A 25,272-nucleotide genomic window follows, 5' to 3' on the forward strand; every position below is an offset into this window, starting at 1 on the left:
CAGTCTGAATGAAACGGCAGCTCTCAGCTGTGTATTTACACAACTAATGTCCCATCAACCACAACTCTCTCCCCCCCTCCCCCCCTGATCTTTCTTCTCCAGCAGCTAAATAACTGTAGGTTACTCTGAGTGACAAGCTTACAGTTAGTGACGTAACAACACCATAAAAGCTGGTGGGTTGAAAGCAATACGGGAGGTAAAAATAACTAGAATAATTGTGATTTATTTGTTGTGGCTTTTATGTTTTAGGTATAAAATGTAATATAATTCAGGCTTATAATTCACCCTTCTCTAAAAGCCTTCAACAATGACAATATTCTCTATACACACACACACACACACACACACACACACCACACACCACACACACACACACACACACACACACACACACACACACACACACACATACACGATTTAAACGCAGACTTTTGTTCCTCCATGTTTCATTGTTATCGTTTCACTGAGCGGACCCGCACATTTTTTTCAAACATTCCCTTTTTTGGTCCATCTGTGGAGTTAATAGGTTTTGTGCGCTGTGATGATTCGGCTGTTCCTTTAGTAATGAATATTAAATGTTGTGAGGAAATCTTTCCACCAATAATTCCAATAAGTAATCCAAAATGTATTCACTTCAGGTTTACGAAAGTAACTGTAATCAGATTACTCGTTTTTCAAATGTAACGCGAGCTGAATACAGCTAGCCTACTTGATTTTTGTATTCTGATTACGTAACGCCGTTACATGTATTCCGTTACAACCCAACCCTGATTAGGACACATCCTGGGGATTTCAGAATGGTACTGGATTTTGATTTATTGTATTGGCTTCATATCGCAGAAATCTGAAATGCAAAAAATGTCCCACATTAGGACAATTCACCCTACATACTGAAGAAATAAAAAGAGGAAACAATGTTATATGACTACCATTTATTTTTACGAGTGTAATATTATTAAGATCCATATGTCACAGATAGAATCATACATTTACAAAACATCACCATGTTTTTATTTAACAAAATATTATATCGTAAATGTAGTTATTTCCTGTAAAATTACGATCTTTTTTTACAGTGTACAAAAAATCAGAATCTTATACAAACTATACATAGGCTATCTGCGGCCTATCTATGCCTATCTGCGGTGTTGAAGTCTGAGTGGTTTTAAAACCCACCTCGGCCCCGCGTGTCGTTTGGTGAGCTTAAATCATAAAAGGAAGGAAATCAGAAAACATCAGGATACCAGTTAAACAATAATCTGTTTTAATTATAAAAGGTAAAAATACAATGCAATACAATACAATACAAGGAGTACTCCTGCCCTGGTTCGCGTGCTGTTTAGATCTTCTGGTCTTCACAGCAGGAGAAGAGAGAGCGATCTAAAGACACAACATACTTATATGCAAAAAGAACGGGGAGGAGGTGTGCCGGATTCTCCTCCCATAGAGTCCATTCATTGGTTGATATAAAAACGACGAGCTTCCGTAGTGAATCAGCGCGAGCCAGCAGAGGACCCACAGAAACAAGAGTCTTTTACCATTTAAGGTAAAACAGACGCATTGGGTGTACTTTCACACATCCACACATTTTGCAGAGACTTCCCTCTCTGTGGCCCCCTCTCCCCTTAGTTCAATGTACACACAGTTTCACATACTTTTGGTATAATTTTTATAGTTGACTAATACAAGCAATATATGTACGTTACTTTAATATCAATAATAACGAAGAAAACATTACCTCTGCTCTCAAGCAGTGAAATAGTAGAATATCAGCATCTATAGAAAACGCACACTCATTTTTCCTTAGGATGTGTCACGCACACTCATTTTCCTTATTTTACCATTTAAGGTGACACAGACACATTGGGTGTCCAGCACGAACCCTACATAAACATATACAGAGAACGCACACTCATTTCAGAGATCTGAGCTATCTTCAAATAAGGGCATTCCCTTGCTCACATCTTACTCTAAATAATGGCTTTACTCCTCATATTTCCAACTCCCTTGTTACACAGACTATTATTATTGATAAGTAATTAAACACACACATATATTTTAGACATGTATAGTTCCAGCTACTTGGCATTCTGTGTTTAAATAAGAATGTATCCTCTCCCCACATCTTTAGTCTCCTGTCATGCAAACCTGCTCCTTATTTCACACAGAGTAATTTAAACACATTTAAGCCAACTACTGCACAATGTTGTGGCAATTTAGTACTCCCAACATGAAAGAATGAAACGGAAATAAATCAATAAAAACACAAGCACCAGTATAATTGAGCAGTTATTATACAGCCTGCTACTGCAACACACACATTCCACTCTCTGCTGTCTATAGCATATGTCTATATAAGGATATTTCCTCTCTGTCCCCTCCACTTTCTCAATGACAGGGAAGTTTTTCACTCCTCATATCTCCAGCTCATATAAACTGCTACTATTACATACAAAGTAATTAAGTACACACATGAATATATAAAAACACACTTCTTATATATCAGGGGACATTAAGATGAATATACCAAAAATACGCTGTATCAAACTCTTTGCATACCACTTTACTTCAATTCCCCACAATTCCCCCTTTTTATCTCTTTCTCCAGAGATAAATTTACACAAGGCATTTCGAAACATAACCACTGTCATTCTTTTCCACTGTGTCCGTCCCCCAACATTGTATGAATCTATCAGAAATTGAGACCGAGAGTACTTTAAACCTTTGGGAACAGCCCTTCATACCAACTTCTTATGACAGTGGAGAGAGAGACCAAAATATGTCAAAAAACTGCGTCCTTGTCTGCTGAGCCACCATACTCGTCCTCTCCCTCCGAGGCATAAGCCAACAGGGGCATTTGATACGCAGGGGGAGAAGCAGCTTTTCCTTCAATGGTGGAACTGATTAGTCTGACACATAATGAGCGGATGCACGGCACACAACAACAACCACATGTTATTAAAATGGCCATAAAAGTAGCTACAGAAATAAAAAGAGACATTATTAAACCCTTCCATTGACCAAACATGTTAGAAAACCACCCTTCCAAGGGATTGTGTATCCCTGATTGCTCATGCATAGTTTTAGATAGGGTACGAAGACCTTCCAAGGCTTTAGTCACAGAACCGTCCGGCGCCATGTTGTTGAGAATAAACGTGCAGCACATATCCCCAAACATTGAGCAAACACCCCCTTTCTCCGCCAGAAGCATATCCAACGCCATCCTATTCTGCACAGCCATAAGGGACGTTGGACCCAATTGTTCAGCCAGGCCTTCTACCGCGTCCCTAGTGAGATTGGCCAATCGGAGTATGTTGTAATGTACATAGTTGATCCTTTCTACATTTTTGATAGGGGTAACAGGGAAGACGGCAGAGATAACTGGAAAACGTTCAAACTCTGCAGCTATTTGGTCAGCTAGTTTGTATTTGTTAGGGACCCCTCGTGGGATTCCTATGGAATCGATGTAGGTGGGAGAGTTGAGGGATAAATCAAACATGTTTCTGGTGTCCCTTTTAGCCAGTACATGTCTTATTCGGCGGGTAATTAGGTTGGTGTTGAGGGAAGCTTTAGGGTCCGTGGGCACCAGTTTTTCGCCTAGTAACATTAGGGGTGCATGGAGGCGTACCATAGCACACAATCCTACAGATGATACGGGTGAACAGGCGGTGGCCCCCACAATAATAGTAGAGACCAGCCCTGGTCCAATGTCCTATACTAGTGCTAGACACAGTGTGATTACACCAATCCGTAGAGACATTTCCTAGGTCAAAATGTGGAGATTTTTGGACCATGGCGAAACATGTGTACCCACCGGCGCCTCTGCTAGGCGTAAATGGGCCTGTCCTAGTATCATTATCAATTGGAGGGAAAACATTGGATAGGGTGGTGCAGTTAGGAGGACTAGCCATCTTGGTCAGTTGTAACATACAGTCGTAACCCCAGGTATCTGTGGGAAACAGGGGCGCGGGGTCAGTGACTAATTGCGGGAGGGCCGTGGCACAGGCTAAGCAATCCCCTGCCATTTGTTCTTGGGCTGTTCGGCAACCCATTTTAACCATAGATTGTCATCTGTGTATCCTGTGGCCATTTGGATGACGTCTAGAGGTTGAAGTTGGCTATAATCCCCCGTACATTTATCCGTACATGTAATTTTAGACAGGTATTTAACCTTAGATGCTGCATTAGGAAGGTTTTGCTCTACCTTTGGTGTAACTTTAATTTAGAAGAGGCCTTGTGGCGAACCCTTTCCTGCATGAACTGCGAGGACATAAAGTCCAGCGTCGGAGAGCACGACATTCTTTAGCGTTATGAGTACCGGATTACAAGACCTGGCGGAGCACGGAACGCCTGGGTTTCTCCTAACCACGTTCATTCTATATTTGAGGGATCTGACAATTTCCGCCGTCGGTAAGATGGCATGTATCCCCAGTCATCAGGACCCGAATTTACCAGGACTCGCAGGAGCAACCGTAGGTGTATGTGACGGACACATAAGGATCGCCTTTGATTCTATATGTACTGCCTTGATAAGTGTAAGGACCGCCTTTGACCTTATCTTTGATGCTTCTGTTACATACCGCTGGGGCTAAGCAGACGTATTTGGCTCGGTTGGAATAGGTCCTGGCGAGTTTTCCGCAGGGGGCAATTTTGCACAGGTCGATTTGTATTATTCCATCACTACCTGCTTGGAAAGAGAAGGTTTGTTTAGGAGACATGGTGGTAACTACTACCTCATATGTGGCCCGTTTGACCCTAGTTACGGATTCATCTGGCGGGGGAGTGGAGTCTGGGTGGTCAATGGAATCACATAAGATTAAAAATAATGGCAACAGTCACAGTAGAAAACAGGACTAAGCCTGTGAAACATCTCCAGTTCTCATACATGGTTATGCTGTTAGCTCAAATTCTTCTAGTGTCAGTAAAAAACGTCTATGCTAACGTATGGTATTAAAACCCAAGTTATTAACCCTCTGGAGTCTAAGGGTATTTTCTCGATTTTTAGATGTTTTCTTAAATCACCTTTTAAATATATTTCTTCTAAAATGGCACCCATGTGTTACATATCAAAATGTTCAGGACAATCTCTAGTATTGCTATATATGCAAATTACTCACCTTAGAGCACTGTTTGATGAGATAAGTAGCTCAAAAGCTTAAAATTTGACATCCGATTTTCGGAAAATCTTCAAAACTCTTGTGAAAACACACATTTACTCATGTGATCGAATTGTTTTGGTGTTTTAGATTTGGTTACCAAAGTCTTAGGATTACAAAAGTAGTGAAATATTTGAATTACACTGTATATAAATGTGTTATTCATGTCTAAAATGAAATTTTATAAATTCGCATTCTGAGTAAAACAGCTGTCAATCACTCTACTTTCACCACAACAGATATATCAGGACTGAATAATGACTTCATATTACATAACAAGGTTCATGTGATGTGTAAAAAAAAAAGAATTGAGCATTAGAACTTTTTTTTTCAACCAACAATTTATTATAATACCAACAATGTATATAAATATAACTGCAAAATCTAAAAAATGTGGTGCTCTGTGTAGCTTATAGCAACCTGATCAGAGGGAAGTAGGTTCCTCTGCTTCCCCGTGAAGCCCGGTGTCTTTGTCCTCCAGCCCGCTAACGGCGACTTCTGGGCTGTCTGCTGTAGGGATGTCCTCGAGGTCCTTCTCCTCCAGTCCTCTGATGGCTGCTTCCGAGTCGACCTCCTTGACGAGAGCCAGATCCGTCCTGATGTCGTCTAGGGCAGTGGTTCCCAAACGGTGTGCCGCGGCACACTGGTGTGCCGTGAGGCAAGTCCGGGTGTGCCGTGGGATTGTGCAACCATACGTTATTATTGCAATATACAACTACACAAAAATAATTATTTTTGAATTTACTATTTCAGTACTTTGTAGGTTTATATGTACGTAATCTGTGCGACTTGCGCGTCCACATCTCCACGTAGAGTGCTGCATAAACATGGCTGAGTCAGCGATAACTCTCGAGGGGTGGAGGTCTGCCCATTATTTTGAGTTCGTCCGAAGAATAGACAGGAATGTGACGGTGAGGTGCAAACTGTGTCCAGGCCAGAAGCTGTTATCCACTGCTGTAAACACCACGTCAAACCTCAACAAGCACCTGCAAAGAACACATGCTAAGGTGAAGCTACCGCACACGCTATTTGTTGTTTGTTTATATCACGTAGTCTGTTCTTCTGCTCTGTTTTCCGGTTGTTACCTGTTTTGAATGACAAATACACACTAACGCCGCCTGCTGGTAAGGAGAGTTATTGCCACTCACGCATGCGCAGTTCGTACGTGCTCGGCGAGTAAAGTAACGAGTTACTTTATGTAGATAGTAATGAAGTAATGTAATATATTACATATTTTTAGTAACGACCCCATCTCTGGAGTTGGCGTTCTCTACTCTGGTTTACATGAAGAACAACAGGAGGTCACGGCTCTCTGTTGAACAGGACTTGCGAGTGGCCCTCTCCTCAGTGCCACCAAGGATTAAAAAATTCTGCGCGCCCCGACAGGCACATTTATCTCACTAATTTGTAAGTCGGCAAAAATATTTACAATAGCACATGTTTCAATTCTGATTGCTGAAATGTTACATTTGTAATTTGTAGTTCAGGACCACAGTGCAGCTTCCTTGCATTGACAGTTCTCTGTGCTGAATTTCTGCTGAGTTTCCTTTGCCTCATTTTTAATGTTGTGACCTGTTTGGTTTAAATGAGTGTGTTGCTGCTTTGATTAAGCCTAATTTGATAAAGTTTCAAAATAATTTCTGAAATATTTCGTTAATAAATATTTCATGAGTAATATAGTTGTCTTTGTCACATTTTTTTTTGCATTAGTAAATAATTATGCACATTTACAGATATTTTACATGATATGAGTGATAACACATGTTATAAGGGCTATTTTGCACAATAGGTGGTGCCTTGAGATTTTACTTGTCCTTTGGCATGCCTTGGGCACAAAAAAGTTTGGGAACCACTGGTCTAGGGTCCTTCCAGGTGATTTCCCCGCCGCACACTGTCTCCAGTGGTACCAGTTGTCCCCCTTTCCTTCTAGGCGGACGGCATGGGATGTCCTCTGAGTCACTCTGTGGGGGCCGGAGAATCTGGGGTTGAGCCACTTGGGCCTGATGACCTTCAGCCAGACGAACTCCGCTGTGTTGGCCTCGTGTCTCTCGGGTCCCCCTTTGGCGTCAGCGACCTGTGTGGAAAAGCCTGATACCAGCCCCTTAAGTTGCTGGAAATAGGGTTTCGAACTCATGACCTCTACTTCCTTTCCTACGCTCAGGGCTCCTGGGCCTGGAAACTGATGGCCATGTGTCAGCTCAAATGGGGAGAAACCTGTCCCTCGGTTAATAGAACTCCTGATTGACATAAGGGCCTGTCTCCTCACATGCTTTGCTGAGTTTCTGTTTCATGTTCTGGTTCAATCTTTCTACCTTACCCTGAGATTGGGGGTGATAGACAGCTCCGAAACTGTGTCATAGTCCTAATGACTGTTCTACTGTGCGTAGGTCATGGTTCTTGAAAAGGCTGCCATTGTCTGTCCTCACTTTCCTAGGAAACCCATGTAGTGGAATGTAATGCGTGACTAAAAACTTGATCACTGAGTCTGCATCTTCTCTCTTACATGGCATAGCTTCTGGCCAACCTGTGTATGCATCTACTACCACTGCATCTACTACCACTAGTAAGTACCCTCTTACTTTGTCAATCATGCCAGTGTAGTCAATGAAGATTTTTTCTCCTGCCATCTTAGGTAAAGGAAACTTTCCCTGGTGTGGTTTTACAGTAGCTCTGATGTTATGGGTTAGGCAAAATTACACCATTCTTCTAGGTGATTAGCTATCATGTCAGGGTAGGTAGGGGTGCCACCAATGAGTGAGGTGTCTGTTCATCTGAGTTTTACCGCAATGTGTTGGGCCGTGTGCTTCTTTAACCTCTTAAACCCGGCCCCCCCCGATACCGGGCGGAAAAACACGTCACTGCAGGAGACAGCGTCTGGGGGCTTCTTAATATTTAAAAACCTATGAATGTCTTATACTCAAATAACGGGAAAAAACTCAGCAACCTAATGATATGAGCCATTTTTTACCGAAACAAAACACAAGTCTCACAAGAAGCGTTAGCATTATCCCTTAGTGAAAACAGGCTGATGCTACTTCCGGTGCTAACTAGCAAAAAACGATCTTTAAAACGTAATTTGTTCTGCACAAACTGCATATCAGCTGAAAGCTGATACTCCACAGATTATTTTTATATAAGTATCATCACTGTAGGACACAAACTCACTGAGATATCAGCCAGAACAGAGCAAGAAAACAACAACAGTGTTCTAAAGCATAACAATAATTATGTCTTACCGTTGCTGTTTTGTGATCAAAAGTCGTGTTCAAGGGAATAAAAATGCTGCTCAAGGTTAATCCAATGTCTTTTAGTCACTTTAGAATTGTTCCTGATAATCCATCATTACATTCATGGCCGCATCGTAGGTATAAAGTTTTGCAGTCGGGGTTTAGGCTTTCTCACGTGCTGTTTACGCAAGCCTCTCTCTCCTTGACGTAAGTGGTAAAGCGGGATTTACTAACCCCCCCCTCGATTCTATTGGCTCCAAAGTTTCAAAAAAGGTGTCAATCACCCAAATCGACCAATGAGTTCCAGAGATAGGATCCTCCGTAGTATGAATAATGCCAGCAGCGGCTGCTTTACGCACAGACGTAGCAGAAGCAGCCCGCACAACCAGCACAGCACAGCAGCAACGAACACAGCAGCAACGAACACAGCGAACAGAGAACACAGCGAACAGAGACAACAGCAGGCAACCCAGATTATGAACTTCAGGAAAGGTATGTACTCTCTCTGTTTGTATCTATTAGTTGTGTATTTGGTGTAATCTATAGTTATTCCACACTCGCAAAATACAAAATGGACGCCGCTTTGTTGTTGTAGCGCAGTGTTTCTCAAACTTTTTCATACCAAGGACCACTTAACTAATAAAAAAAACACTCGCGGACCACCTAACCCCACAAATATCCAAAAACATCGTTTTTTACAAATCGCCTGAAGATGGTACAAACAAGTGGCCACATGTGTGATTAAGGTGTTTATCTGGGCTATATCATGCAATCAAAAGTGAAACTTAAGCTCGCTCCATTACGGAGATATTCCCGCGAGAGTGCGGAAAACTTAAATGTATTTATTTATTTCAAATGTGAAATTTTACCAATATACTCACGGACCACTAGGGGGTGCTCACGGACCACCAGTGGTCCGCGGACCACACTTTGAGAAGCACTGTAGCGTTATCGTTCCGTGAGAAACTAAAACAATGGTCATATCATGTTGGTGAACGTATAAATAGATTAATTGTATTTCGTGACTATAACACGGCAGTATATAAATAAAGCTGTATTGTATATATATTATTCCACACACGCCAAATGGATGCTGTTTTGTAGTTCTACAGACATTGACTATTAGCAGATTATAAATAAAGCTGTATTGTATATCAGTCTATATATATATATCTATATATATACTATAGCGTGTGTGAAATAACAGTATACATATGTATACTGTTATTTCACACACGCTATAGTATATATATAGATATATATATATATAGACTGATATATGTATATATGTATATATATATATATATATATGTAACAGAGTTATAATGGTTGGTGTCAAATCCAGGATAAATTGGAGAATTACGCCATCTGGTGTTACAAATGTGTGCCTGCATTGCTGTAGCTTTGTTACCGCAATGGATTGTGGGAGGTTCTCATACCGCGTGAGGATCTGTTGAGAGTAAGGTGCTATTGTATTATGTCTGTGGACAAAATGTATGTTATTATTTATTAGGACAATAACGTTCTGTTGTGTTTGTTTAGTTTAATGTTAGTCGTTTAATGCTCACAGCAACATGTTTTTGTGTGATTCGCTATTTGTGTTATATGATTTATTAATGTGTTCGTCAATAGCTAATTTGAGCTAATAGGCTAACGTGAGCGTGGTGCTATCTCTCCAACAGAACCCAGCTCACGTGTCCATTGTATGTGCCCATTGCAATGCAGGTATGTGAGTTTTGTACACCAGTTTGTTTATGTTTAATGTTTCACATTGTTATACTACCACTATACGATCATTGTTGTGTTGTTGATTATTGGATTGTAAAGGAGATTTAGATACCGCGTGAGGATCTGTTGAGAAACCCAGCTCACGTGTCCATTGTATGTGTCCATTGCAATGCAGGTAGCCTATGTATGGAATAAACTGAAGTAATCACCAGCTCTGAGTGGTCTGTTGCTGAGGGGACATTACACCGGGGTTACATTGGTGCCGTGACCCGTTCTTGACTACGCTGGACCAGGGTGGATGTCTCGCCGCTGCAACGTTTTGGAGCTTCAATTCCTTCATTGTGTTGGACTCTCAGGTTTATTTTGTTGATATAAGCCTTATTCTTTTGAACTTGTCATTTTATTTTGGTTTACTATCGATAAAACATGAGTTCCAGTAGATTTAATACCTTTGAAATGACTCCTTTCAATGTTGGTAGGGGTAGAGGGCTATGTAGCACACCCTGTTCCATTTTCACTAGGTGACTTTAAGGTGGGGGATAGGAAAACTTTTGATGGGGATTCAGTGCACAGTCCTATCAGAAGTGGAGATGTGATGACACCTTCCATCCAGCCTACAGTAGAGTTATCTACACCACAGTGCTTTAGCTCATCAGTCCCCAACCCTCCTGATGATGTGATACTAGCTGACCAAATGAGCACTATTGTGCAGCAGATAGGGCAGCAGCTAGCTGATAGCATTATGTCACGCATTAACACTACAGCTGCTGCGCACACGAGTCATGAAGAAACATGCATTAAAAAATACACACTCCCCAGCCAAACACTGGATCTCTCCCAAGTCCAGCTAGTCACTCAGAGAGGAGTTACAGACCCACCTGTGTTCAGAGGAGAGAGTTCAGACACACTGCCTGTTGATTAATGGGAGGATTTGATGAGAAATGACATCAGGAAAAGCAGTATCCAGCCAGAGCATCAAGCTGAAGAAAGTATGATTCACCTGAGGGGCAGAGCAAAGGATGTTGTGAAGTTTGGGATAAGAAATAGTGGAATTGATGTCCAAGAGAACCCACAGGCCATCTATGGACTCCTCCGCAAACATTTCAGCTCCAGCCATTGCTCTTCTGTGCCCTTAGCTGACTTTTATTCCACTCTACCAAAAGAACAAGAGGACCCATATGAGTACTGGCTCAGACTAAACAGAGCTGTCGATGTGGCTGACAGTTGTCTTAGGGAACAGGGTAAGGTGTTTGATAATCCCAGTATTGAAGTCACACGTATGTTCATCAGACACTGCCCCAGCAGAGATTTAGCTCTTACATTTAGGTCCAAGACAATTGATAAATGGTCAGCACGAGAAGTTCAGGAAGTGTTAGATGAATACCATTTAGAGAAGGGACTGAGGTCTTCCACAGAGAGAGGCAGGATAAACATGAATGTAGCTGAGGTGAGCACTAATGCTGCTTTAGTGTCAGACATTCCCAAACAGGCACAAGCTGTGAGCCAGGACACCCCCGCTTTCGAGAGGTTGATTGGCATGCTGGAGAAGGTGTTGCTCCAGGCCCCTGGGTATGCTCAAGCTAATAGGAGGCAATATACTAGCAACAAGCCACCAAAGATTGAGGGCTTTATGGACATGCCTTGTTCTATATGTAATGACAGCTCTCACTCTGCTTTCATACACTGTCGAGAGAACAAACTTTGCTTCCAGTGTCACTTACCTGGCCACCCAAGACGTGAGTGCCCAGAGGGGAGACGTCCTCCTCACTACAACCAGCAGGGAAACTGAATGATCTGCGCAAGAGGGAGGATAGTGCAGATTATGTGAGTGAGCCTCCCACCTTGGATATGAAAGACATTGATGATTGTGAAACATTGTATGACACCTACAGCAGCATGGTGCCATCAAATAAGACACTGATTGTACAAAGGCTGCAAAGACTCCCAGAGACTGATAGTCTATTCCACACAGCTGTGACCACCAATAATGGACAAGCTCTCAAAGCATTAGTGGACAGTGGATCTATGGCATGCACAATTAGTGAGGCAGCTGACATAAGACTTTCACAATCTGTCCCTAACATGGAAAGGAAATTAGCCGAAGACTTTGTCATAGTTGGTTGTGGTGGTCACCTTGTTACTCCATCTGCCATGTATGATCTTACTGCATCAGTTTATGGCTATAAGGTAATAATTCCTGTTCTAGTTGTGCCAGGCCAGACTGATGAAATGATTCTCTGCAGCAATGCCATCAAGTGGCTCATTTTGCAGATGAAAAAAACTGTAAGTTGCCAAAATATCACATCTCCTGTGACAAGTTTTCAGAGTGATAGTTTGCCCAAGTTGATGTCTCTGCTGTCCTCCTCAGATGAATGCAAAGGTGGAGCAGTAACTAACAAAATTGGCACGGCAAAACTGAAAAGATGTGTAACTCTGCAGCCAATGTCTGAAAGTTTGGTGTGGGCGAAATTACCTGAGTCTGATGTCTCTGCAGTAGGGAGTACAGTCATCATTGAGCCCTCCCAGTCAAAAGCCAGACCTGCACAAATTCTGGTGGGGAGGGTTGTCACGTCCTTATGGGGAAATGGCTGGGTTCCTGTCAAAATTGTAAACCCCACTGAAAAGCCACTCACCCTTAAAAAAAATGCAAAGGTTGCTGATGTGTCCCCCTGTCTTTCAGTGCAGGATTTACCAGATCCAGTTCGCATCCAATCCAGTGCACAGTACACACAGAGCCCGTCACCTGAGCCAAGGTCAGAGGAGGAGATGTCCCGCGTGTTGAGTGACATGGGTTTGCAGGATTTGGACCTCTCATCTTGTGAAGTCTCTCTCGAGTGGAAAGATAAGCTGATGAAAATCATTGAGCAGTATGAATCAACATTTTCGAAGCACAAAATGGACTGTGGTGAGGCAGTGGATTTTGTGCACAGAATACACCTGGTTGATGACAAGCCCTTCAGACTTCCATACAGGCGGGTTCCGCCATGCCACTATGACAAGCTACGGACTGCTCTGAATGACATGGAGGAATTAGGAATCATTCGCAAATCTCAGAGTGAATACTCATCACCCCTTGTCCTCGTTGTCAAACTAAATGGTGACCTTCGCCTCTGCAATGACTTCAGGTGGTTGAACGCAAGAACAGTAAAAGATGCACATCCATTGCCCCATCAGACAGACGCCCTTGCTGCGCTTGGTGGAAATGTGTTCTTTTCCACAATGGACCTCACGTCAGGGTTCTACAATGTCGGACTGCATAAAGATGACAGAAATATACAGCGTTCTCCTCCCCATTCGGTCTTCATGAATACAACAGGATGCCCCAGGGCTTGACGAACAGCCCTGCCACTTTCATGCGAATGATGATGTCCATCTTTGGGGATGAGAATTTCACAAGTCTGCTATGCTACATGGATGACCTCATGGTCTATGCTCCATCTGAACAGGTTGCACTTGAGCGTCTACAGATGGTTTTCTCACGTCTTGCAGCCAACAACTTAAAGCTCTCCTCTAAGAAGTGCTACTTTCTACGCAGGTCAGTCAAGTTTCTGGGACACATTATTTGTGAGGATGGTGTTAAGACCGACCCGAGTAAAGTGGAGGCTATAAATGATATGCAGGAAGCCGACTTGATGGAGCAAGATGGGCAAACACCGTGTGCTAAGAAGATCCGGTCTTTCTTAGGGATGGTTCTCTATTACCACCATTTCATTGAGGGATGTTCTGCAAAAGCTAAGCCGCTGTTCAACCTTGTGGCTGAGCCTACCACACCACACAAAAGAGGGAGAGGCCACAAACCAAAGTTTAAAAAAGGCTATGTCAGACTCTCTCCAACAGACTGGAATGGTGAGTGCAAAGAAGCATTTGGAACATTGAAGTATGAGCTGGTGCAGTGTCACTTTAGCACATCCAGATTTTAGCGCTCCATTCATTCTTGCAGTTGATGCCTCCTTTGATGGCATAGGAGCCGTCCTTTCACAGTTGCCTCCTGATGGAAAGATGGCCAGACCTGTAGCATTTGCTAGCAAGACACTTTCCCACTCTCAGCTGAACTATCCAGCACATCGACTTGAGTTTCTCGCTCTTAAATGGGCAGTTTGTGACAAATTTAGCCAATGGCTAAAAGGGCGATGCTTCACAGTCTGGACAGATAATAATCCATTGACATACATCTTGACTAAGCCTAGGTTGGATGCTTGTGAGCAGAGGTAGGTTTCAAAGCTCGCAGCATACAGTTTTGACCTGAACTATATTTCTGGTCCAAAGAATGTGGTCGCTGATGCATTAAGTAGAGAGCCATTTGTCCAATCGTGCATGAGCCACCGTCTTGTGACTGAACCTTATGCGTTTTTAATTAACCACATGTCTGGGATGGTGGATAGAACAGTGCAAGATGCATTTAGGTGTACTAATAACTGCCAGGTGGTTGTTGATCAGTCCGAGGAAGTCGCCGTCATCACCCAGCCTCCTTCTCAGGGGTCCCTGTCATCACATGACGTCTCAGCAGTGTTGGATGCACACGACACTGGAGGTGTCGGCCAACTGAGAGGAACAGGACCAGTTGTTTTTCAGGTCGCTGGTGTCGACCAGACTTCCTCTCTACCAAAGAGTGAACTTGTTAATCTCCAAGAGCAGGATGATGTCATAGGCAGGGCTCTCTATTACATCCAGCGCCGCAGGAGACCCACAAGACGTGAGCGTGCTGCTGAGTCTCGCGGAGTGACAAAACTGCTAAGACACTTGCCCAAACTCTCCGTCAAGGATGGCATTTTGTGCAAGGTAAAGAAAGACAGACAAATGAACACGACGATCCACCAAATTGTGGTTCCAGACTCCCTTAAGGCCCAAGTCCTCAATGGCATACATGACTCGGCTGGTCATCAGGGACAGGCCCGCACGCTTTCTCTTGCCAGGCAGAGATTCTTTTGGACAGGGATGGAACGTGACATCATCAATCATGTGAGAAATTGCTTCCGATGTGTGGTTGGAAAAACACCTGAGCCTAACAACCGTGCTCCTCTTGAAAGCATTTTCACCTCTGAACCGATGGAACTAGTCTGTATTGATTTCTGGACTGCTGAACAGACTGACAAAAAGTGTGTGGATGTTTTGGTAGTCACAGATCATTTTACTAAAATGTCTCATGCATTTCCGTGTAAAAATCAGTAAGCTAAGCAGGTCGCTCGTCGACTTTGGATTGACTTTTTCTGCATATATGGTTTCCCCAAACGCATCCATTCAGATCAAGGAGCCAATTTTGGGAGTCAACTTATTAAAGAGCTCATGGAGGTGGCTGGCGTCCAGAAGTCACACACCATCCTATGGGGAATGGAGTTGTCGAGCGGTACAACAGAACACTTGGGAGCATGATAAGGGCCCTGCCTCCACATTCCAAGGCCAGGTGGCCACAAATGCTCCAAATGCTGACATTCTGTTACAATTGCACTGAGCATGAAACAACAGGCTTTGCACCATTCTTTCTCATGTTTGGGAGGACCCCACGTCTGCCAGTTGATGTTGTGTTCCAGCATGCCCTCTCTAGCAGTGCTGTTGTTGGCCATTGTGAGTTTGTTTCCCGCTTGAAATGTGACCTGGCGGAAGCTGCTCACATTGCCCGGCAGAACAGTCGGACTGAACAGGCACGTCAGGCAAAGAACTACAACCGCAAAGCAAAAGTGTCACCTCTCACTATTGGTGACAGAGTCTTGCTTGCAAATCGTGGTGAGAGAGGGAGAAGAAAGATTGCAAACAGATGGGTTTCCACAGTTTATGAAGTGATATCTGTGAAGCCAGGAATCAATGTGTACTGCATTAGAGATCCTGTGACGTCAAAGGAGAAAGTTGTTCACAGGAATCTCCTGCTTCCTGTGAGTTTTCTCCCCGTGGGAGGCGATGAAGATCTTGAGTCAAGCTGCTTGATGAAGCCATATCTAGGAGCTTATATTATTTAATAGTTATCCATTTATTTTATTGTTCTTTTTTGTTTATAGTAAATCTTCCTTTTAATTCTTATTTAAGTTGATCAAATAAGTTGTACCATGCCTCTGTTTTGTAAAGACAGCCTTTGGGCACCGGGGGAGGGGAGACCGGCTCATTATAAATATGGGAAACAGGTGGTAGTGAGCGGCGCACCCGGTAGGCTTATGGTTTGTTACCATCGGGTAAGAAGGAAGATAAATGCTTGATGTGTTGACAATAAATTGCACTGAAACGACTTTTGCTCGGACCTTGATTTTTACCCATGCGTAAGATTCGCTGACGGGTGCCTCGGCGGCACTTTGCGTTATATTTCTTTCTTATATTTTTATGATTTTGCCGCTATATAGTAAAAAACCCGCCTCATGAATGGATACTATTTTTTCTGGAAACCCTTTTTCTGTGGATGGCCCGCTGCAAAGAGGGAGAAAAGGATTTCCTTATTGAAACTTCCGTGAGTCGCGTGGAAAAGAGGACGGACGCCGGCCTCGAGTTGGAAATGTTTGTACGCGAGGCAGAGCGCGTGGGACTCGTGAGTAAACAAGAGGAAAAATGAATGAGTCATGCTTGTTGTGATTTAATCAATGGATGCATACGCAAATGAAGATATGAGCCAAACGTGTCAAAGGTTATGGATGGAATGATTAAGCGCTTCATCAAAGAAATAAGGACGTCTGTGCAAGCCAGCTTTACGCACGCTGCGGAGAACAGCGTGATGGATTAACGCAGACGCAATCTGATCAAAGGTATTGAATACAATTAAAAGCAACTCAAGTAAAAATGACTGAACCTAAAACTGCCATTGAGGCAGAGGATCTTTTCAAATCCCTCACGGCCACACGCAGAGGGAAACTTGGAGTGTGCACAAGAAAACTAAATGAAACTAAAGCCCTGCTCACTGACGATGGAAATGTTGATGATGTTGATGATTGCATGGATATGTTTAAAACTGCTATGGATGAATTCAATAAAGTGCATCATTCTCTCCAACAACTCTTATCTGAAGAGAAAAAGGACATTGATGCAACGGACTGGTATGAACCCAGAATTATGAACTTTAATTACTTTGCAAAGGAAGTTAAAGCATGGAGAAGAGAACGTGTTGCACAACTACAAGTTGATCCACTTGACAGTATCTCCAATGCCTCCAAAAGGACTTCAACATCAAGGGCCTCATCTGCTGCTAAGTTAGCATCAGCAGAAAGGGCAGCTCTGGAGGCTAAGTGTGCTGCTTTAAAGCACATGCATGCACTGCGACTGGAGGAAACCATTCTCAAATCAAAGATGGAAAAGGTGGAGATGGAATCACAGATTGCAGCAGCAGATGCCAAAATGAGGGTACTTCTCAGCCCACATGAGGATGATCATCTTGGGGATGCTATGAATGGTTATTTAGATGAAGAAGGTAAATGGAAAATGTGGAGCAAACGTATACAGACACTTCTGTCTTGGAATTTATTGAAGTAGCTGCTGTACCTAAAACTCCACTACATAGAACAATTGTGGATTTCCATAAAAGATCTCGGCAAGCAAATGGTGCATCAAGCCCACAACTGGAAAATCCTGCAATCAACATTTTTACTCAGGAAAACCTCAACACACTGGCACAGAGACAAAAGGACATAGCTGATCTCATGATAATGCAACAAAATCTATCCCTGCTACCTAAGAGAGAGGTGCCTGTGTTTAATGGGGACCCACTCTCTTATCAACCTTTCATGCATGCATTCAGATACCTAATTGAAGAGAAAACTAGTAACTGCCAGGACAGGCTCTACTTTCTTGAACAGTTTACATCAGGTCAAGCCAGAGATCTGATCCGTAGCTGTCTTCACATGGAGCCACAAAGAGGATATTCAGAGGCCATGCAACTTTTAAAGAGACACTATGGAAATGAAATGAAAATTGCAAATGCTTATCTGGATAAGGCACTCAACTGGACAGCTATCAAGCCAGATGATGGACAATCTCTTCATGCCTACTCACTATACCTAAGAGAATGCCTTAACGCCATGCAGGACTTGGAGTACATGGATGAGCTAGACGTCACATCAACGTTAAGACTAATTGTATCCAAGCTACCATATAAGCTCAGGGAAAGATGGCGCACAACAGCGTATGAAGAATTTCAAAAGAAGCACATCAGGGCTAGATTCAAACATCTGGTCGAATTCACCGAAAAGCATTCTGACATATTATTACACCCAGTGTTTGGAGAAATTAAAGACTCAAATCCCACTAAAAGGATAATCACCAACAATAGGACAACTGACCTCAGAACACCTAAAAGGAGCAGTAACTTTGCCACGGCTGTCGCCGCAACTGAACATCATGACACCAGGCTACAGGCATTTAAGGTGCAGCAACCCACCTACATCAAAGCTGCCCCTGCAACCCTATGTAGTTTCTGTCAAGGCAGGCATGCAGTAGTGGACTGCTTAAAACTAAAATCAGAGCCTCACGACCAAAAGGTTAATTATCTAAAGACAAATGGTTACTGTTTTGGTTGCCTTAAGAAGGGTCACATGAGCAAAGACTGTACATTGAAGCTAAACTGTCTAACATGCCAAAGGAAACATCCAACACTGCTGCATAGTGATGATTTAAATTCAAAACAAGTCACCCTGCAAAACAGTAGAACAGAACCAAAGCGAGCGTCCATCAACAGTGCGAAGGTATCAGCTGATCAGTCAACAGGGGCCGGTGAGGATTGTGCTCTTGCTATTGTTCCGGTGCAAGTTAAAGCAGCAAAAGGAAGCAAGTATATTCAAACCTACGCCTTTCTTGACCCTGGGAGCACGGCCACATTCTGTACTGAAAACCTAATGAACCAACTGAATACTAAAGGACGAAAGACTGAAATTCTACTCCATACAATGGGACAAAAAAGGAATGCAAAAAGCTATGAAATCACAGGTCTGGAAATAGGAAACATAGATGGAGGACAATTTATCAACTTGCCCAAAGTGTATACACAAACTAAGATTCCTGTCTCAACGGAAAACCTTCTCACACACTCCGATCTTGAAAAATGGCCTCATCTCAGTCAGATCCAAATCAAGGAAATTGATGCAGACATTGAAATGCTGATAGGGATGAATGTTCCCAAAGCCTTGGAACCCTGGGATATAATCCACAGTCAGGGTAATGGACCATATGCAGTGAAGACAATGTTTGGATGGGTGGTCAATGGGCCCCTCAAATCTCACACTGCTTTGGATACTTCTGAAACAAGGTCAGCAACCGTCAATAGAATTTCACTGGATAATCTGAGGGACCAGCTAGTCTCACAGTACAACCAGGATTTCCCTGAAAAAGAATATGAGGAAAAAAGAGAGATGTCATGTGAGGACAGGAAATTCATGGACTTGGCTGAAAGTTCAATAATCATCAAAAACGGACATTACAACTTACCTCTACCCTTCCGTGATAAGGACTTGGCCCTGCCTAACAATTACAACATGGCACTACATCGCACAGCCAACCTTGCTGGGAAATTCAAGAGGGATTCAGTTTACGCTGAAGAATATAAAGCCTTCATGGAAAAGGTACTGGACAAGGGCTATGCCGAAAAAGATCAACTTCAAAGATCAGACGGCAGGCTCTGGTACATACCGCATCATGGGGTTTACCATAAAAGAAAGAAGAAACTCAGGGTTGTATTTGACTGTTCATCTTCATTTAAAGGAAAGTCCCTTAATGCTGCACTCCTCCATGGTCCGGACTTGACTAATCCCCTTCTAGGCGTCTTGCTTCGTTTCCGTCAGGAGAAAATTGCAATAATGGCTGACATTGAAGCAATGTACTACCAAGTACAAGTACAGGAAGACCACCGTGACTATCTCAGGTTTTTGTGGTGGCCTCAAGGAGACATCAGCAAACCATTGGAGGTCTATCGGATGAATGTGCATCTCTTTGGTGCAGTATCATCCCCAAGCATAGCCAGCTTTGCCTTGCAACAAGTGTCAAGAGACAATATCAGTAAATACAGCACGGAAGTACTGGAAACCATTCAGCGCAGCTTCTATGTGGATGATTGTCTCAAATCAGTGGCTTCTACAACTCAAGCTATCAACCTTACCAAGGATCTAATGAAGGCATGTGCCGAAGGAGGATTTACTCTTACCAAATGGGTGAGTAATAGCCAAGACGTGCTTAGAACCATCCCTGAAGTGCACAGAGCTAAACCAGTGGAGCAACTAGATCTGGACAACGAAAAAACACCTCTAGAAAGAGTTCTAGGCATCCAGTGGAATATTGTAAGAGATACATTTACCTTCACTGCTGCCATCAAACACAGAGTTCCTACAAGAAGAACAGTTCTTTCTATTGTCAGTTCTATTTACGACCCCCTCGGTTTCCTTTCACCATTCATCCTCAAGGCGAAGCAAATCCTTAGAGGACTCTGCATTGATAAGTGTGGATGGGATGAAATTATCCCAGAACACCTTTCAAAGTCATGGCAAAGATGGATAGCAGAACTAGATCAGCTGGGCAGATTTGAAGTGAACAGGTGCATGAAGCCTGAACATGTTGGACTCATAAGGACTGCTGAGCTGCATCACTTCTGTGACGCAAGTGAAAAAGGGCATGGCACTGCAAGCTACATTAGATTCACGAACCAAAAAGGAGATACTCATGTGTCATTCATTCTCGGGAAATCCAGAGTCAATCCTCTGAAGCAAATCACCATTCCCAGACTGGAGCTCGCAGCTGCTACACTTGCTGTAAAAGTTGACAGGATGTTACAGAAGGAACTAAACATGAAACTACAGAAATCAACCTTCTGGACAGATAGTACATCAGTACTAAAATACATCCACAACCAAACAAAAAGATTCCATACCTACGTTGCTAATAGGATAGCTGTGATTCACAACTTGTCCCAAGAAAGCCAATGGAGGCATGTAAGTTCCAAGGACAATCCAGCAGACTTTGCATCACGTGGATTGAATATTGAACCATTCTTGGAGTCCACAAGATGGTTGAATGGCCCTGACTTCCTTTCAAAGGAGGAAAGTGAATGGCCCGAAGTGCCAAAGGATCTTGGCCACATCCTCCTTAATGATCCAGAGATCAAAAAGGACATCTCTGTTAACAGCTTGAAAATAAATAACTGTGCAACCACCGACCTCATTGAACACTACTCCTCTTGGAAAAAACTACAGAGAGCAGTTGGTTGGTTGTTGAAACTAAAAAGACTGCTTCAATCCAAAAGAGCTAAAGCACCAGTGACCCGCTCCAAAACTTCAGAAAGACAACAAGGACTATCTGTGGAGGATTTGGAGGAAGCAGAGAAATCCATCATTCACTATGAACAAGAGCGCTACTTTGAATCTGAGCTGATGCTGCTAAGGAAAGGAAAATATGTTAAAGCTGACAGCCCCTTACGCAAAGTTGATCCTATTCTCGATGAAGGTATCCTACGGATTGGAGGACGCATAAGTAAATCTGCTATGCCAGTACATTTGAGAAACCCGATAATCCTTCCAAAAAACTCCCACATATCCAAACTGATTCTACGCGATATTCATCAGCAGGTCGGACACTCTGGGAAGAACCACATGCTCTCCAGACTAGGCCAGAAATTCTGGTTACCCTCTGCCAACTCTTCTGCAAGGAAAATAATAAAGGCTTGTGTTTTTTGTAGACGCATGCAAGCTAGAGTTGGAGAACAAAAAATGGCTGACCTACCTGAAGATCGTGTGGCTCCAGACCTTCCACCTTTCTCTCATGTGGGAATCGACTATTTCGGACCCATCGTGGTTAAAAGAGGTCGAGGCCAGGTGAAGCGGTGGGGGGTAATATTCACCTGCCTTGTGAGTCGAGCTATTCATCTGGAGGTGGCGAGTACCCTGGATACTAACTCCTGCATCAACGCCATAAGGCGGTTTTCATGTCGAAGAGGACCAATTCTAACGATCAGAACAGATCGTGGGACCAACTTTGTAGGCGCTCAGAAAGAACTGGAGACTGCTCTAAACCAGCTTGATCACAAAAGGATCCAGGATTCCCTGCTCTCTGAGCAAGTCAGGTGGCTGTTCAATCCCCCATCAGGAGCACACTTTGGAGGAGTGTGGGAAAGACTGATCCGGCTGGTGAAAAAAGTACTCTTTTCAGTTCTTCAACATCAGGTCATGGATGATGAAATGCTACAAACTGCCTTTTGTGAAGTTGAATCTATTCTCAATGACAGACCAATCACAACTGTGTCAGCTGATCCTAATGATTTAGAACCCTTCACGCCAAACCACCTGCTGCAGCTGAAAACCAAACCACTCTTACCACCTGGACTCTTCTGCAAAGATGACCTCTACACCAGAAAGAGATGGAGACAAGTTCAATACATTGCAGACCTCTTCTGGCAGAGGTGGGCTAAAGAATATCTGCCACTCATGCAGCAAAGGCAAAAGTGGGTCAACACTAGAAGGAATCTTCAACCCAATGATATTGTGGTCATCGTCGATGAAACGGCACCAAGGAACTCGTGGCCCCTCGGCCGTGTGGTTAAAACCCTGCCCGGACCCAAAGGTCTGGTCAGAAGTGTGTTAGTTCAGACCAAGACTAACATCCTGCAAAGGCCCATTAGTAAGCTCTGTCTACTCCTGGAAGCCAACTGAGCCAAGAGCTAGCCAATGCCCTACCCCTATCCCCTGCACACACACATACTGTCTTTCTTACATCTTTCCATACACAAACCTCTCCATTTCAAACTACACTGATACCCTTTGACTATTGTCTCCTGCCTCAGGGACAGTGACTGGTGAAACCACCAAAGACACTGATGCAGCATGAACTTTGGGGGGGATCTAAGTGAGGGCTAATTGAAATGACTTGTTGAATGTATATATGCATATTAGTAGATTTTGTATGATAAACAAAAATGTAATTAGATATTTTGCGTAGTCTCAAATATTTAAAGGTGTTACCTGGCTCCATAGAATGTTTTGTTGTAATTGATTTGCTATTGCATCACAATTAGGGGCCGGTATGATGAAGCCATATCTAGGAGCTTATATTATTTAATAGTTATCCATTTATTTTATTGTTCTTTTTTGTTTATAGTAAATCTTCCTTTTAATTCTTATTTAAGTTGATCAAATAAGTTATACCATGCCTCTGTTTTGTAAAGACAGCCTTTGGGCACCGGGGGAGGGGAGACCGGCTCATTATAAATATGGGAAACAGGTGGTAGTGAGCGGCGCACCCGGTAGGCTTATGGTTTGTTACCATCGGGTAAGAAGGAAGAGAAATGCTTGATGTGTTGACAATAAATTGCACTGAAACGACTTTTGCTCGGACCTTGATTTTTACCCATGCGTAAGATTCGCTGACGGGTGCCTCGGCGGCACTTTGCGTTATATTTCTTTCTTATATTTTTATGATTTTGGCCGCTATACTGCTCTTCTGTCGCTGGAAGTGGACAAAGTGACCCAGTGGTTTCTCTTGCTGTACAGAACAGTGAGATTAAGACAGTTAACTGGCTCCTGCAGATGGATGATGCAAATGATGGGGATGAGATAGCCAGTGTAGAGTTATATTTGTATTTATTCATGTTAGCAAACTATGGATAAGCTTAAAATGAGAATAATTTGGGTAAAACTGTGAGCTGCATTTGGGGCCTGTTGACATGTGTTTTTGAGGACAAAGGAAGATGGGGGAAGGTGAGAGCATGTCCTGATTTGCATTCAACTTAGATCTAGCTACAGTGGTTTGTGATATTAAGAGAGGTCCCTTGGGTTTCTCTGGTGCTTATCAATAGTAGCAGTTAAGTGAATACTGTTCAAACAATACCTGTGTTTGTGTTTTATATTGATTTCTCTGTTTTATCCTTTCATAAATGTAAGGACTACAAATGGCTATAAACATTCTGGGCTGGTTGGAGTAAACAGGGTTTTATTGATCTGTGGGGGAGGTGTAGGTATGCAGGCCTTGAGACCTTTTGTTGGAAAGTGAGCCTGTTTGGTTTCCTGCTGCGTTTCCTGCTGCGTTGCGTCTCCCAATGAGATGACCTGAAAAGATGACCAGCTGACCTAACACCAAACCCCTCCTTCTTACTCTGGTATATATCCGGTGGATCCCTGGCGTTCGGCCTCTTCTTCACATGCTGCCCTCGGGTGAAAGTAGCTCTGCAGTATGCGGACCAGGGCAGGAGTAAGCCGGCATTACTCCTTAAGCATTACAATATAACTGTAATATATCATGTTGTATTGTAATGATTGTATTGCATTGTCATATTGCCATTAAAGTAGATTATTGTTAACGGTTACTTTGTAGATATGGATTCCTTCCTGTATTATAACCAGCTTCATAGGAACGCGCGGAGATTTGAAAAGCGGATCAGATATCCCTTTAAATCTCTAACAAAATGGTGACCCGACGTCTATAACGAAGCTGAGGAAGAATTCAGACGCTTTCAAACATCTCAGACAATCAGCAGGACTCTGCAACTTTGCAAATAAGGTAAGCAGACGATGAAAGTCGCCTGTCTGTAATTGGATACGCTAAAACTTTAGGATTGTCTGTAGGCGTTTCACAGTGTTTTTATAGTTTAAATGGAATATACAATGCATATTTTACTATGTTAGGAAAGTTATATACAAAACGTAAACGTTGATCGACAGGTAGACGAAAGTCCTGCGTGACGTAAAATAGAGCAGTTTGGCGCGGATCTGCAGGTAGTTTATTCCTGAGTGGCGTAGAGATGGTGCAGTTTGTGTGAATGCGAGGTTTGAATCCTGCACGGCAAAACCTCGAAACTCGATAAATCAGATCGAGTCGCCGTTTAAAACTGGGGTTTAAATAACAGACCAATGCTAAAAGCTTCAAGCCAGAGGTCTGTTATATATTAAACCAAGGTAGAGCGTTTCCCTTTGTCTGGAAACTTCTGCTGCTGCCATCTAGTGGCTGAAAGGGGGTATCACACCCTTGAAACTTCTGCTGCTGCCATCTAGTGGCTGAAAGGGGGTATCACACCCTTGAAACTTATGCGAGCTTAGAGTTTAATCATTACATTGCTGGCCGGTATTGAAGACGGGAAGCACGTTCCCAGTATATTAATTATAACTGATTTTGGTAAACTGGTACAAAACAATAAGGGATTGAACATTTTTTACAACGACAGCACCAGGAGATGAGTAAACTCAAGAATCTGTAGAGTGTAAATACATTGTGCAAAACACATT

This window comes from Gymnodraco acuticeps, unplaced genomic scaffold, assembly GCF_902827175.1.
Source record: "Gymnodraco acuticeps unplaced genomic scaffold, fGymAcu1.1, whole genome shotgun sequence".
Lineage (NCBI taxonomy): Eukaryota > Metazoa > Chordata > Actinopteri > Perciformes > Bathydraconidae > Gymnodraco > Gymnodraco acuticeps.